Source organism: Octodon degus, unplaced genomic scaffold (genome assembly GCF_000260255.1).
Source record: "Octodon degus isolate 3935 unplaced genomic scaffold, OctDeg1.0 scaffold00026, whole genome shotgun sequence".
In the NCBI taxonomy this organism is placed as follows: domain Eukaryota; kingdom Metazoa; phylum Chordata; class Mammalia; order Rodentia; family Octodontidae; genus Octodon; species Octodon degus.
The window spans coordinates 19,076,709-19,089,434 of NW_004524602.1; the positions used below are offsets into that span (position 1 = coordinate 19,076,709).

Here is a 12,726-nt window from a genome sequence, read left to right on the forward strand (position 1 = left end):
TCTCTCTCTCTCTCTCTCTCTCTCTCTCTCTCTCTCTCTCTCTCTTTCTCTCTCTCCCTGTTTAGTTTTGGTGTCACAGTAATGATAGCACCCAGAAATCGGTTTGGCAGCACTCATTCCTTCATAGCTTCATTGAAGAGTTGGAGGACACGTTTTGGCCTTAAGTCTTCCCTGAAGTTCTGGTAGAATTCTGTGGTGAATCCACTGGGTCTCGGACTTTTTCTTGTCAGTAGAAATTTTATTATTGCCTCTAGTTCATTGTCCCTTATTGGTCTATTCAGAATTTTTATATATTCTAAGTTGAAATGTGATAATTCATGTTTGTCTAAGAATTTCTTGTAGATTCCCCAATTTATCAGAATATTAGTTTTTGATGTTTCTTATAATTCTTTGGACTTTTCAGTGCTGATTGTGATTTTGTGTTTTTCTTTCTAATTGCATTGATGCTTTTACTTTCTATTTTTGGTAAGTTTGACTAAAGATTTATCAATGTTGTCTGTCCCTTTGGAGAAACTATGAGCAAGCACAGCTATAAGCTTCTCAGGACTGCTTTCACTGTGTCTCACAGGGTTTGACATGTTGTACTTCCATTGTCACTTATTTCTAGGAAATTTAAATTTCTCTTCAGATTTATTCTTTGATCAAGTAGTTATTCAAGAATGTTTGTTTAATCTCTATATCTTCTGTAATTTTGGGGTTGTTTTTAGCTTTATTGCATGATGAATCAATAATATGAAGGGATTTTTTTTCAACTCATTTGTATTTATTTAGGCATGCTTTATGGTTCAATATATGGTCCACTTGGAAAAACTTCTGAGTGCTGCTAAGAAAATGTGTACTCTTGCGTTGGGATGAAACACTCCGTAGACATCTGTTAAGCTCACCAGTGGTTTGATTTAACTGATTTTTTTTTGTTAATTTTTTATCTGGTTGGCCTGTGTAATGATAGCAGAGTGTTGAAGTCCTAATTATGATTGTGTTGCTATCTAGCTGTCCTTCTATTTCAAGTAGTATTTGTTTTATGAGGCCAGATATGTCAATATTTGGTGAATAGGGGTGTGTGTGTGTGTGTGTGTGTGTGTGTGTGTATTTGTATATGTGTGTTGAGTCTTCCCTTGCCTTTCCCACAGGGAAGGGTTACTAATGATGCAGTTTCTCATTAAGACTGCATTCACTCCAGGGCTCTTAGTGTTTGTGTCCCTTTGTATGCCCCAAGTTGCTACGGTCTGCACCTCGCTTTATGACATGTAGGCTTGTGAGGTGTCCTATTTGTCCAGAAGCCACTCTGTCCATACATCCCAGGATGTGATAACTACCCTAGTTGGGGCATATCTCTGACAACATTGGCAATGGGGAAATCAAACAGACCCCTGAGCTCTGTACTACATATAAGTAGTGGGAGTTAGGGCAGAGAGAACCAATCCACTGGACTAATGCCAGCACTTTCAGACCCAGTCTCCTTAGAAAACTACATGCTACTGGCCTAGCTTCTTACCACAGTGGATGAGACCACTGTATCCTTATTATCCTGAGTTCATCACTAATTAAACTTCTTGGGGGAGGGATGTCTATGACTGGTGAACTTCTTCTTTGTGACTTATTTTTGGCCATTTCTCACCCATTCACTTTACTAGGGTGACCCTAGAAACCTGAAGATACAAATGTTCTGTGATTTCTGATACCTAAGTCTTAAACAATTAACACCTTCCCTAGCTGTTTCCTGATTCATCATTCCCAAATATTATGGGTAATGTAATAGACTTCTCTAATTCCAGCCTGCCATGTGGAAGAAGTTACTTTTGAAGCAGTAATTTTTGTGAATTTTTATAACTGTTTGTTCCCATAGCATTCTGTTATGTCCAATCAAGGCCACCAAGACACACAACTGCCACCAGGACAAACTGCCTGCCTCTCCTGCCTGCCCACAAGTTCCATGCCTACAATCAAACCTCTTGATCAAAGATATAAAAGCCAGAACCTGTCCTTTGTCCTTTGCTCAGCCATTTTGGGTTTATCTGATGAGCCAAATGTATGTCTGTTGTACCCAAAAATCAAAAACTGGACTTAAACTTAAAAAGAAAGAAAGTGCTTTATTTAGCTGAGCTCAGTGGCAGCATGTACTCTCATCTCCAAGTAGGTGCGCATTTAGTCTAGGTGAGGCACAGTTTTTAAAGGGAAAAACCACAAGAGTAAGGGGAGGAGGGGGGATTTTACAAAGCTTATTTTGAGTTAGTTATGACCGAGGGTTAACTCTTTGTTCCCATAGACGAGGTCACATTTTGCAAACTCTACAGGAACATGTCCTTATTTGGCTTAGACTTGTTTATGTTCTGGTATTCAGAAGGACATCTGATGACAGTTTCACCCATTTTCAAGTTATCTGTTTGTTCCCATAGGAAGGACAGTTTAACTCATTTTTCAGAATGTTGAGGAACATTTCTTGACTTCTCTCGGAATGCTGAGAAACACTTTCTTTAAAAAGTCACATTCTTCAGTGAAGGCATGGGGGGGGGGTGACAAAACAAATCAAGGTTTTACAAAATGGAAGTTACAAAGCTTGTTACAAGATGGAGTTTAGGTTGTCAGCTTATACCAAATAGTCCTTGTTAATAAAGTTACTGTGGAAACATACAGAGTTACAAAATTGGAATCAATTGCACAGGTTATAACATTCCCCACTGGTTTTTGTAATTGAGTCAAATCACTGGCATCAGGGTTGTAGCTTAGCTTGTATATATTTAAACAGTTTATTAAACAAGGCCCAATGAGTAGGACAAGAAGGAATATAATCATAGGTTTAACAAGTTTTTAGTGTTTTTGCCTGATTTTGTAACAGTACATCTATCTATCTATCTATCTATCTATCTATCCCTGGTGATGAGACAATAACAAATAATCAATAGTAGCTCGATTGTTTAATATGGCCCCTCAATGTGTTTTTTCTGTTTTACATTGAGCAGGGCAATGGCTGTTGAAGTGGCATTAAGAGCCTTAGTCACATTGTAACCTAGTTGTCTCACATGTATATCTATCACTTCCCCAAAGAAGAGGTTTTAACAATATTAAATATCATAGCATATGTTTAAATCTTTTAAGTTTTATATACTCGTGGCCCTTTGAGGTGATGTTATATCAAATTATTTTGACATGGCTTACCACCACCAATCTACTCCAACTTCAAGGAACATTAGTTAACAACAGAGTCCGAGTAGGTAGTTTTTTAGAACTCTAGAACAGGCAATATCTCCCGTGTTTTCACTGGTTTTTGTGTCACCTCTTGGGCTGTAATATCAGTCAGGGAGGGTTTTTTTTGTTTTTTTGTTTTTGCCTTGAGGTCTGGCCCACAGTGGGGAGCATCAGCCTCTGTCAAACTGGAAAAGTCACCTTGTCTTTAATTTTGTCTCCTTGAGGGCCTAGCCCTGTCTGACTGCCTATAATATTTTATCTAACTCAGCTGTCTATAACATTTTTCCCCTTTGAAGAAGTAACTCAAACTGCCATGAAAGGATTGTGGGCGATGACCGCTCTGACTTCTTCAGGCTGAAAAACGGTCGTAGTTGTTGTCCGGCAGTTAGAGACACTCTCCAGAGGTTTTACCTAAAGCCCCTCAGTAGACACCAAGTAATTTTATCTTGGGTAGGTGGAATAGCTTTAAATCTGGAAGAGGCAAAGCCAAAGAAACAAACAATAACATCAACAGAATACAGCAATCATTTAACAGATTTGGAATGTAATAACCTTTTAAAGTTTGTAATTATAAAACACTAGTCAGAACATTTTGTAGGTCTATTAGCAGATATTTTTTAAATGTGAGGTTTAATCTTTTTATCTTTTATGGCCACTGGGTATTGTCTCAAACTGGCCTTTTATGTTTCATTAATTTTATTATTACCTATGGCACATGGATTGTCAAAAATAGGGAAAACACCAAGTACTCTCCAGTTTGTAAGTGGAGCCGCTGTCTGGGTAACTACCGACAAATCTGCATAAGCATCTATTGAAAGTTTTACAGGCTTTTTCCTTATATTGGCAGTTAACATGGGTTCCCTCAGGCTGAGAGAGAAGACACATGACCACCTCAATCTGAAACTTCCTCTGACTCCATCATAAACACATTTTTTTTCTTTTTCTAGAAGCTTTGGATTTTCTTTTTTTTAAATGTCCCTCCTCTGTGTCTGGGTCCAGGAAAGCATTTTTCCTGTTTCCTGACTGATCCTTTTTTTTTTTTTTTTATAGCTGCTAGTATCCCCATTTTTATTTTCCATCTATAATTCCATTCTGTATCCTTTTTACTATGAAACACCTCAACTCAGACAAATTTATTCCCGTAAACTTTTTAACTTCTGTAGCTTGCGTCAGATATCTGGGGTCCACTGAGTAAGGTACAATTTTTTGGTTTTAAGGCCTTCTGCCAGTAGCCCTGCCCAAGGAACATGAAGATAGCTTTTTTGTAATGAGTCAGGAAACCCAGAGAAGGCTCAGATCACCTGGGCTCTATCAGGTGGACAATTAAGGCCTTACTATATCACTATAGAGAAAATTTGTATGATTACCTGGGTTTTGGTACCTTTTAAGAAAGAACAAATTTTCTGAAAAATTATGGCATGTATAATCAAAGCACAAGCATTTGAGCTAACAGGTAAATGTATAAACTTTTTGAGGCTAGCAATCATACCCCACTTGTTTTTAGACCCCTTTACTTTTGGAGTCTGACAGTTTGTTATAAGTACCTCTAGCTATATTTATAATTATCTCTAAATTTTGAGAACATATGAAAACTCGATTAATACCTTATTTTTACTGTCAAAGTTTTCAAGTAATTTAAGTACAGCTTGAGGTATTTTTTTTAGTTACACCTGTGTTTACTATCAGCATGAAATACCTAAGTTACATCAAAAATCAACCAGGCTAACTTAATATATTTATCATGAAATATACAGTATTTAGTTAGATTAAACTAATGTCCCATTCAGTTTTGGATATGGCCCCTATGGTAATCAAGGGGCACTATAGAGGGATTTATTTTTTAACATTGTGGCTCTGAGGTTTATGTTCTAAAGACAAGGCCTGGCTCTATTTAATGGTCCACTGTGTGGCCATTGTTTTTAGAATTTTTTTACAGTGACAGGATTTTATCTGTACATGAACAATATATCTCAGTTACAGCTAAAGCAAGATGATGATGACTGGAAGGTCAGGGTTGGAGAAAGACAAAGAGACCTGTACCAATATCCAGAAATGGGCTGGGTTTTTTTTTTTTTTTTTTTTTTTTTTTTTTTTTTTTCTGTAGTCGTGATTACTCAGGGCTCCTCCATGGAGATGACAGTTAGAGATGACAGTCTGGCCAGATGGAGGAGGCAGGCTCAGGGCCCTTCAGTCCTACTGGACCACCTGGGAAGCGGAGTCTGAGCTCTGGGGCCTCCGCCTCAGAGTGCAGTCTCACTTCTAATGGCTGCCTTGGCAGCCAGGGCATGGCTTGTGGGCCTCTTAAGGCATCCCTCTTACAGTGGCCTGGCTTCTGACAGCAGAAGCAGATGAACCTCATTGTCACTGAGCTTTTCTTGGAGCCCAGAGAATCAGACTTAGGGTCTGTTTTGAGGCCGCAGTAAATGCAGCCGTTTTTGGTCTCTTTGTTTTTTCTCCCTGGTTTTCTCCCAGTTTTGATCAAAGGACATTGTTGTTTTAGTGTCTTATAAAGTATCAATATGTATGATTATAAAGTATGAGTTGTCTGGAGCAAAAGCTATCTTTTGTAACCTTTTTTTAATATCTGAAGCTGACTGAGTAATGAACTTATCTGTAAGAGTAATCTGTCCCCCTACTGACTTAGCATCTCAAGAAGTATGTTTTACCAGTTTCTTATTAAACATTTTAAGAAATCAGAGGGGTGTTTATCTTTTTCCTGGTAAATAGTTGAAATTTAATAACTGAAGCCTTGGTTTTAGTTCTTTTTAGACCTTCAATAATACACATTAGAAAATATTTTTTTATTACGATCTCATGCCTGGCTAGTAGGCCAGCAGGGGTCTGACTGCTTGGGCTCCAGTGGGAGCAGGTAGTTTCTGTTACAGCTAAACCAAGATAGACTGGCTGTCTCTTTTTTGGTTGTTTAAAATTAACAAAATGACATTTATCTCCAAATGCAGCATCAGCTTATAATGCTGCCTGCCTTTTCACAGAAGTTAAAGCTTGGTTTAGAAGCCCACCCTTTTGAAAGGCAAATAGAGGAAAACCTTACTTTTAGTAATGGTGGGCAAGGTTGTGATTAAGGCTATCTTATCCTTAGGCTCCCAAGGTCAGGAAGTAGCAGCCTTAGGCATCTGAACTGTCTGGTTCTCCTGTAGCCCACACCTACATTTTAATACTAGAATGACTTTATTTAAGGCAAACAAAATCTGAACATAAGACTACTAGTCTGGTGACAGGAGTCTTAAGAAGGAAGCATAACCACTGCATAAAAAGGTCAATTTATCTAATCACCTAGGCAAATATTTTTAGCAACCAAACAAGATTGAACCTTGAAGCTCACAGGTGAAACTTATCATCTAGCATCACATTTTACTTATTGGTAAAAACACGATACACCTGGCAAACATCTTACTCTTAGTTAACACATACAGCAGATGTAAGCTTCCCCTGATAACCACTATTGCAAGCTGTCTCAGCCTTATTTCTGAAAGAGTGAATCATTAACTTGTTCTACTGAAAAGCTCAGGTAGAATTTTTAGTTTACTAGGGAGAAAAGGTACAATAGGTAAGTAGGGAGCTTTCAGTGGTCAAGATCCAGTTTCCACCAAGGAACCTTTGGGTATGGTGTCTTAACCCCTTAAGTGTTCTCGGTTTCTTTTGGCTCACACAACCAGAGATGTCTTCAGAAAGGAATCCAGCAGTTTTGGTCAACATTTTATTAGCCATAGACTCTAATGGGGATTCACCAAAGAATGGCTAGGGAAACCTGTCCTTTGTTTTTAAAGGGTGGCAGCTGTTCTAAGAGCATTTACTAGCTGGCAGAGTAACCACTGTTTGTCCAAGTTCTATAAGGAATTTAAAAAGCCTGAACAAGGTTACCTAAGCATCTTACAGTAAAGGCTTTATAAAATCTATAACTTATCCCTTACCCATTTAAATAACTAAACTTAGGAGAAAAGGTCAATTTTTTTTTTAATATTAAAAGTGTTTTGGTCCCATAAGTGTGCTGTTTTTGGAGATAGCTCCTTCTGGTGTCACCCAGAAGTCAGTTCTCTCCACTGTGTCACAGGTTTAGACTTCCCTGTCTTTGGCGTTAACAAACACTCATTTTCTAAGGGCTTTACCTAGCTAGAACAGTCGGAGTTTTTTAAATTTTACATGCCTCTAAAAAGGAAAGTGTAAAGAGGTTGGAAAATCAGGAGTAAAGTCAAAGCAAGGAAACTGAAACAGATCAGGCCTGACATTCCCTCTAGCATGTGGAGGGGGATCAGAACCAGTCTATCCCAGTGAAACCTGTCCTCCAAGTCTTTAAGAATGGTTGCCGACCTAATGTCATTTAACTGGCAAAAGGAGTCCCATTTTTCATATACAGGCATGTAGATTTTTTAAGTCCAAGCTGGCTAAAAGTTCCATTTTATAGAAGTTTACATAAAATCCACTAGGAAGATTATTAACCTTACCCTTGCCAGTGCTATTATCTAAAATCAAGCAAGGAATACCAGTACATTTAGTAACTGTTCAAATGTAACATATACAAGTACAAAATAGTCATAAAATGTCCCATTAAAGAAATATTATAACTTTATAACATTTCCATGTTTTAGCTTAGATTTACCCACATATTTTGACCAACATTTTAACAATTGCACAATGAATTTATCTGTGTACTGGGTAGCAGGCAGAACGAGGGGGTTCTGAGGTTGATGGTCGGTGGTCACAGCCACTTCTTATCAGTTGGAGCTGCCAGTGTGACCAGGTGGAATTGGCCAGTGGTCTGGGAATGGTGTACAGAACAGCAAACCTTGCATCATTTTAAGGGGTCATGGACAAGATCAATTCAAGCCCGAATGTAAGGGACCTGGTTAGGGTGTTTTAGATTTCTAAAGACAAGTCTGGGGAAGGGGGGGTCAGCAACAGATGGTGGAAGATGTCAGCTCCAAGTCCTTCAGGGGGCTAGGAGGGGGATCCTGAGAGGGTGATGTTGTACCCTGTCAAAATTGACTCCATTTTTGTTGCCCTTCTAACCTCGCCGAGTTCCTATTCTGTGTGCGGCTACCCCTCCCAACCCCTCACCCCTAGGACCCAAGTCTTATGACATCTGTATCCCAAACCTTATCTTGTCCTGCAGAACTCTGCATGATTTCAGCACCCCTGCCCAATGGGCACACTCGATGAACTCATGACCTCACCAAGTCAGCACCTCCACCCAACAAGACCACCCCATGAACTAATGACCCGCTGTACCCCATGATTGCTGATTTCAGCACCCTACCCAATGGAATCACCTAATGAACTAATGACCCTGCCACTTGTTCCTCTCTACCCCTTCCCTGTTTTTGCAGTTTTCAAGCTTAAATACTGATCCTTGTCAATGCTCAACGTGCCTCTTTGCACCTTGCATAGAGACCGCCGCTGGGTACCAGCTAAAATAAAGCGCTTCTTTTAACTTTTGGACTTGCCTCATTGTCATCTGATTTTTGAGCTACAACAGGTGATAGGGAGATGGATGGGGGATTCATCGGACCCAGGGAGGATAGATGACGGGGAAGGCCTATTGAGGTTTCTCTGGAGGAGCTAAGGTGACCAAGGAGGGGGCCGTAGGGTGGTGGTCCATGGCCTTGAGGAACTTTTTGGTCCAGAAAGGTGGGTCCTGGATTAGGTTGATCCAGAGTTGTATATAGATGATCTGATCTGGATGGACTGGCAGGTCAAAAATAAGGTAGCGAATGGCTTGAGCTGTGGAAAGAACAAAAGTGCGTTCAGGAGGCCATGAGACATTAAAGGAGGGCTATTCAAGTTTACGAAAAGCCTGCAATTTGCCAGGAAAGACAGGTTCTCTGAATCCTTTGGCTCGTTCTCTGAAATCTTAAAAATAGTTAAGGACCAAGGTTAGGGGTGTTAGTGACACAGAAAACATTTGTCCCATGATAGTCGGGGATGGACGAGGAAGGACAGAGAAACACAAATAGACCAAACAAAAACAAAGACAAATTACAATTGCAAGTACAAATGACAATCGCAAGTCTCTGCGACTGAAACCAAAAGGCTTAACCAAAGTCACCAAAGTATAAAAACAAATAGTGTGCTTTACCAAAAAGCTTCATAAAATGAAACCTTGAAACAAATAAGCAGGACCTAACTAAAACGGATCCGCTGCAGAAGGGACACCAGCTCTGTCCACCCAAAACAATTCTAGGCCTAGACAGTAAGACAAACATACATATATACAAAAGGAAAGAAGGTACCTAGAAGATGAAGCTCCAATCAAAAAATCCTCGGAGATGGAGAAGTTCCAAGGGTTGAGTCCAGGGGTGGTCGCCCATTGGATGGATCCCGGATAAGCCCCCAAATGTTGTAACCCAAAAATCAAAAACCGAACTCAACTTAAAAGCACTTTATTTTGCTGAGCTTAGCAGCGGCATGTACTCTCATCTCCAAGTAGGTGCGTGCTTAGTCTAGGTGAGGCACAGTTTTTAAAGGGAAAAACCACAAGAATAAGGGGAGGAGGGGGAATTTTTCAAAGCTTATTTTGAGTTAGTCATGACTGAGGGTTAACTCTTTGTTCCCATAGATGAAGTCACATTTTGTAAACTCTACAGGAATATGTCCTCATTTGGCTTAGGCTTTGTTTATGTTCTGGTAGTCAGAAGGACATCTGATGACAGTTTCACCCATTTTCAGGTGTTCTGTTTGTTCCCTTAGGAAGGATAGTTTAACTCATTTTTCAGAATGTTGAGGAACATTTCTTATCTTCTCTCGGAATGCTGAGAAACACTTTCTTTAAACAGTCACATTCTTGGTGTTTGTAAATAGGATATCATGTCCACATCTTGTACAGCAATTAACCACTAGGAAGAATGTATGCAATGTGTGAATTATTGAAACTGTCCTACGAATTTGATTTGAAACTGTCTCATTGCTATTTGTTAATCAATAAACTTATGGGGAAAAAAAACAGTCTCATTCTTCAGTGAAGGCATGGGGGGGTGACAAAACAAATCAAGGTTTTACAAAATGGAAGTTACAAAGCTTGTTACAAGATAGAATTTAGGTTGTCAGCTTATACCAAATAGTCCTTGTTAATAAAGTTACTGTGGAAACATACAGAGTTACAAAATTGGAATCAATTGCACAGGTTATAACATGTCTAACAATAAAATCCTCCTTCTCATTTAGTCTCTCATGTCTCTTAAATCCTACAACATTTCTGAGTAAAATCCCACACTGTACTCCCAAATTATAATAGCTGTGTGCTTTTCTGGGGACCACAGCTACCAGTCTGCTTTTGCTCCCTGGGGATACAGACTGAGTTCACCAGAAAGAGGTGGTTGTGGAGACTGGACCCCTTCCTTGGAAGCAAGGGTTAGCATTCCAGACTGCTTCATCCTTTTCTCTGTGTTGTCTTTTTTTTTTTTTTTTTTCATTCTAGAATGAACATATTTATTCAAACATGCCAGAAACCCAGGGTCCCACCGCTGTATCACACTGTGTGATTTCACTCCATCCTTCCAGAATACACACTCGGAATTGAGGTTTGGGAAAGAACACAAGGTAACCACTTCTGGATATATTCATTTTTCAAAAAATGAAATTCAAGTTTCATGCCCAACTATTAAGTCACAATTAACATTGGAAAGGGGAAATACTCCCATTTGCTAAGACTGGACAGTCACCAAGACTGTAGCTTCAGAAGTCATTTGAGTTACCTGTATATAACATACATATTATTTAAAAAAACAAAACATTAAACTCAAATACATGAAAGATACCTGTTCCCCTAACTACCTGTGAAGGATGCCACAGCTAGAAGGGACTTGCCTCTCCTTGAATGTGCTTCTCACGTGATCAGGGAACTCATCCATTACATGAGCCAAAAAAGTCTACCATGTCCAGGTGTTAAAAGTGAGGTCACTTCTAAGTGTACAACATTACTTTTTTTTCTCCCTTGCTGGAATTCAGGGGCTCATGCCTGCTAGGTGCACTCCACATCGAGCTACACCTCCAGCCCTTCCGAGGGTCTTGCTGAGTTGCTCAGGCTGGCCTCAAACTTTTGAGTCCCCTGCTTTAGCCTCCCGAGTAGCTGGGATTACAGGTGTGCACCACTGCGACTCAACTCACAGGCTTTATAGCACCCTGGCCTCTCCGCAGCTCAGCCACCCCCCAGCTCCATGCAGTCTCCAGAACTATTCTCTGAGGGTGGCTGGTGTCACCGGAGGCTGTGCTTCTGAGGCTCTGAAGGCAGAGAAGGGCAACTTCAGCGGATTTGCTGCTTCTGCGGGAAAAGGCTGTACTTTGCAGGAGTGAACTCTTCCCAGATGCGCTCAAACTCCTCCAGGAACAGCCGCACATATTCCGAGTCCTCCATGATCAGCACATCTCTCTGTCGTTCTGGATGGCCTGCGTGGTCCAGTTGAGGCAGCCAGTGATGAGCACCTTCTTGTCCACAATGCAAACTTGCGGTGCATGTAGCCGAGATTCTGGTCGCGCCGCACCTGAATACCTGCCTGCCTCGCGCAGCAGGCGGACCTGCGAGCGGTTGAGGGCCAGGCAGTCGCAGTCGGTGATGAGCACGCGCACCCCGCGCGGGTGCAGCCGCCGCCCAGCGCGCCCCAGCTGCGGGCGGAGCGCGCGAAGAGGCAAAGCTGCGGCTGAGCTGGCAGCCAGCGGGGCGCGCAGCAGGCGGCCCAGGGGAGCGGGGAGGCTGCACGGGCAATCCCCAGCGGGGCCAGCTGGCGCTCGGCCGGGGCCTGTAGCAGGGCCTCGGTGCAGGTCACTTGCGAGGGAGAAAGTGGCACATCCCGCCGGGGCCGCCGCGGCCGCAGACCTACAGCCAGCCCAGGAGCAGCGCACTGCCTCAAGGGCCGCTGTGAGGCCCACGACTGCAGAGGCCACCTCCCGCCAGCTCGACCATCTCATCGTTTGCCACTTGTATTGTCTTTAGTTTCTCTATGAATTCCAAATGCTTCTCTTTCCTTTCTGTTTACTAGGTTGTTGCTTTCTGGGCGTCAGGATTCCACGTCCTGGAAAGTCTGTTGCTTCCAGTCTTCACCTTGCCCCCCCCCCCCCCGCTTTTTTTTTTCTTGAGTTCATCTTTACAGTGATGTCAATCTTTTGTCAGCTCCTTGGTTTCAACTTTACTGTTATTTTCCGAGCACACTGCACATTTTTTACATCTGTGGGCTCTGCTTGTTTAGTCTGCTTTTCACTGTGGACCTCGCTGAACGTAGCCAGCAGTAGCCCTGACACAGCCTGAACACCGAGCTGCCCCAAAATTTCCTCCGCCAGACTACGTAGTTGATCACCTTCCAAGTCAACGTTACACAGTGTCATGGAACACGGTCACAATTAGCTAACTTATTCACCAGAATGTAATACCCATGGCCTCTAGTCAAATTTCCAGCAGTCTTTGTTCCTGGATAAGATCTCCTAATCCTTCATTCTCTGCATTCCCATCAGCATTCTGATGTTCTGAGCAGCACAAAGAATTGTTCATTAAACTCCGGTTCCAACATTTTAGTTTTCTTCAGTCTGATTCAC

General features: G+C 41.4%; 1 pseudogene; it reads right to left on the minus strand.

Annotated features, from left to right (window-relative positions):
• Window positions 1-11,443: 11,443 nt before the first annotated feature.
• LOC101591872 lies at window positions 11,444-12,519 on the minus strand (annotated as a pseudogene).
• Window positions 12,520-12,726: the final 207 nt, after the last annotated feature.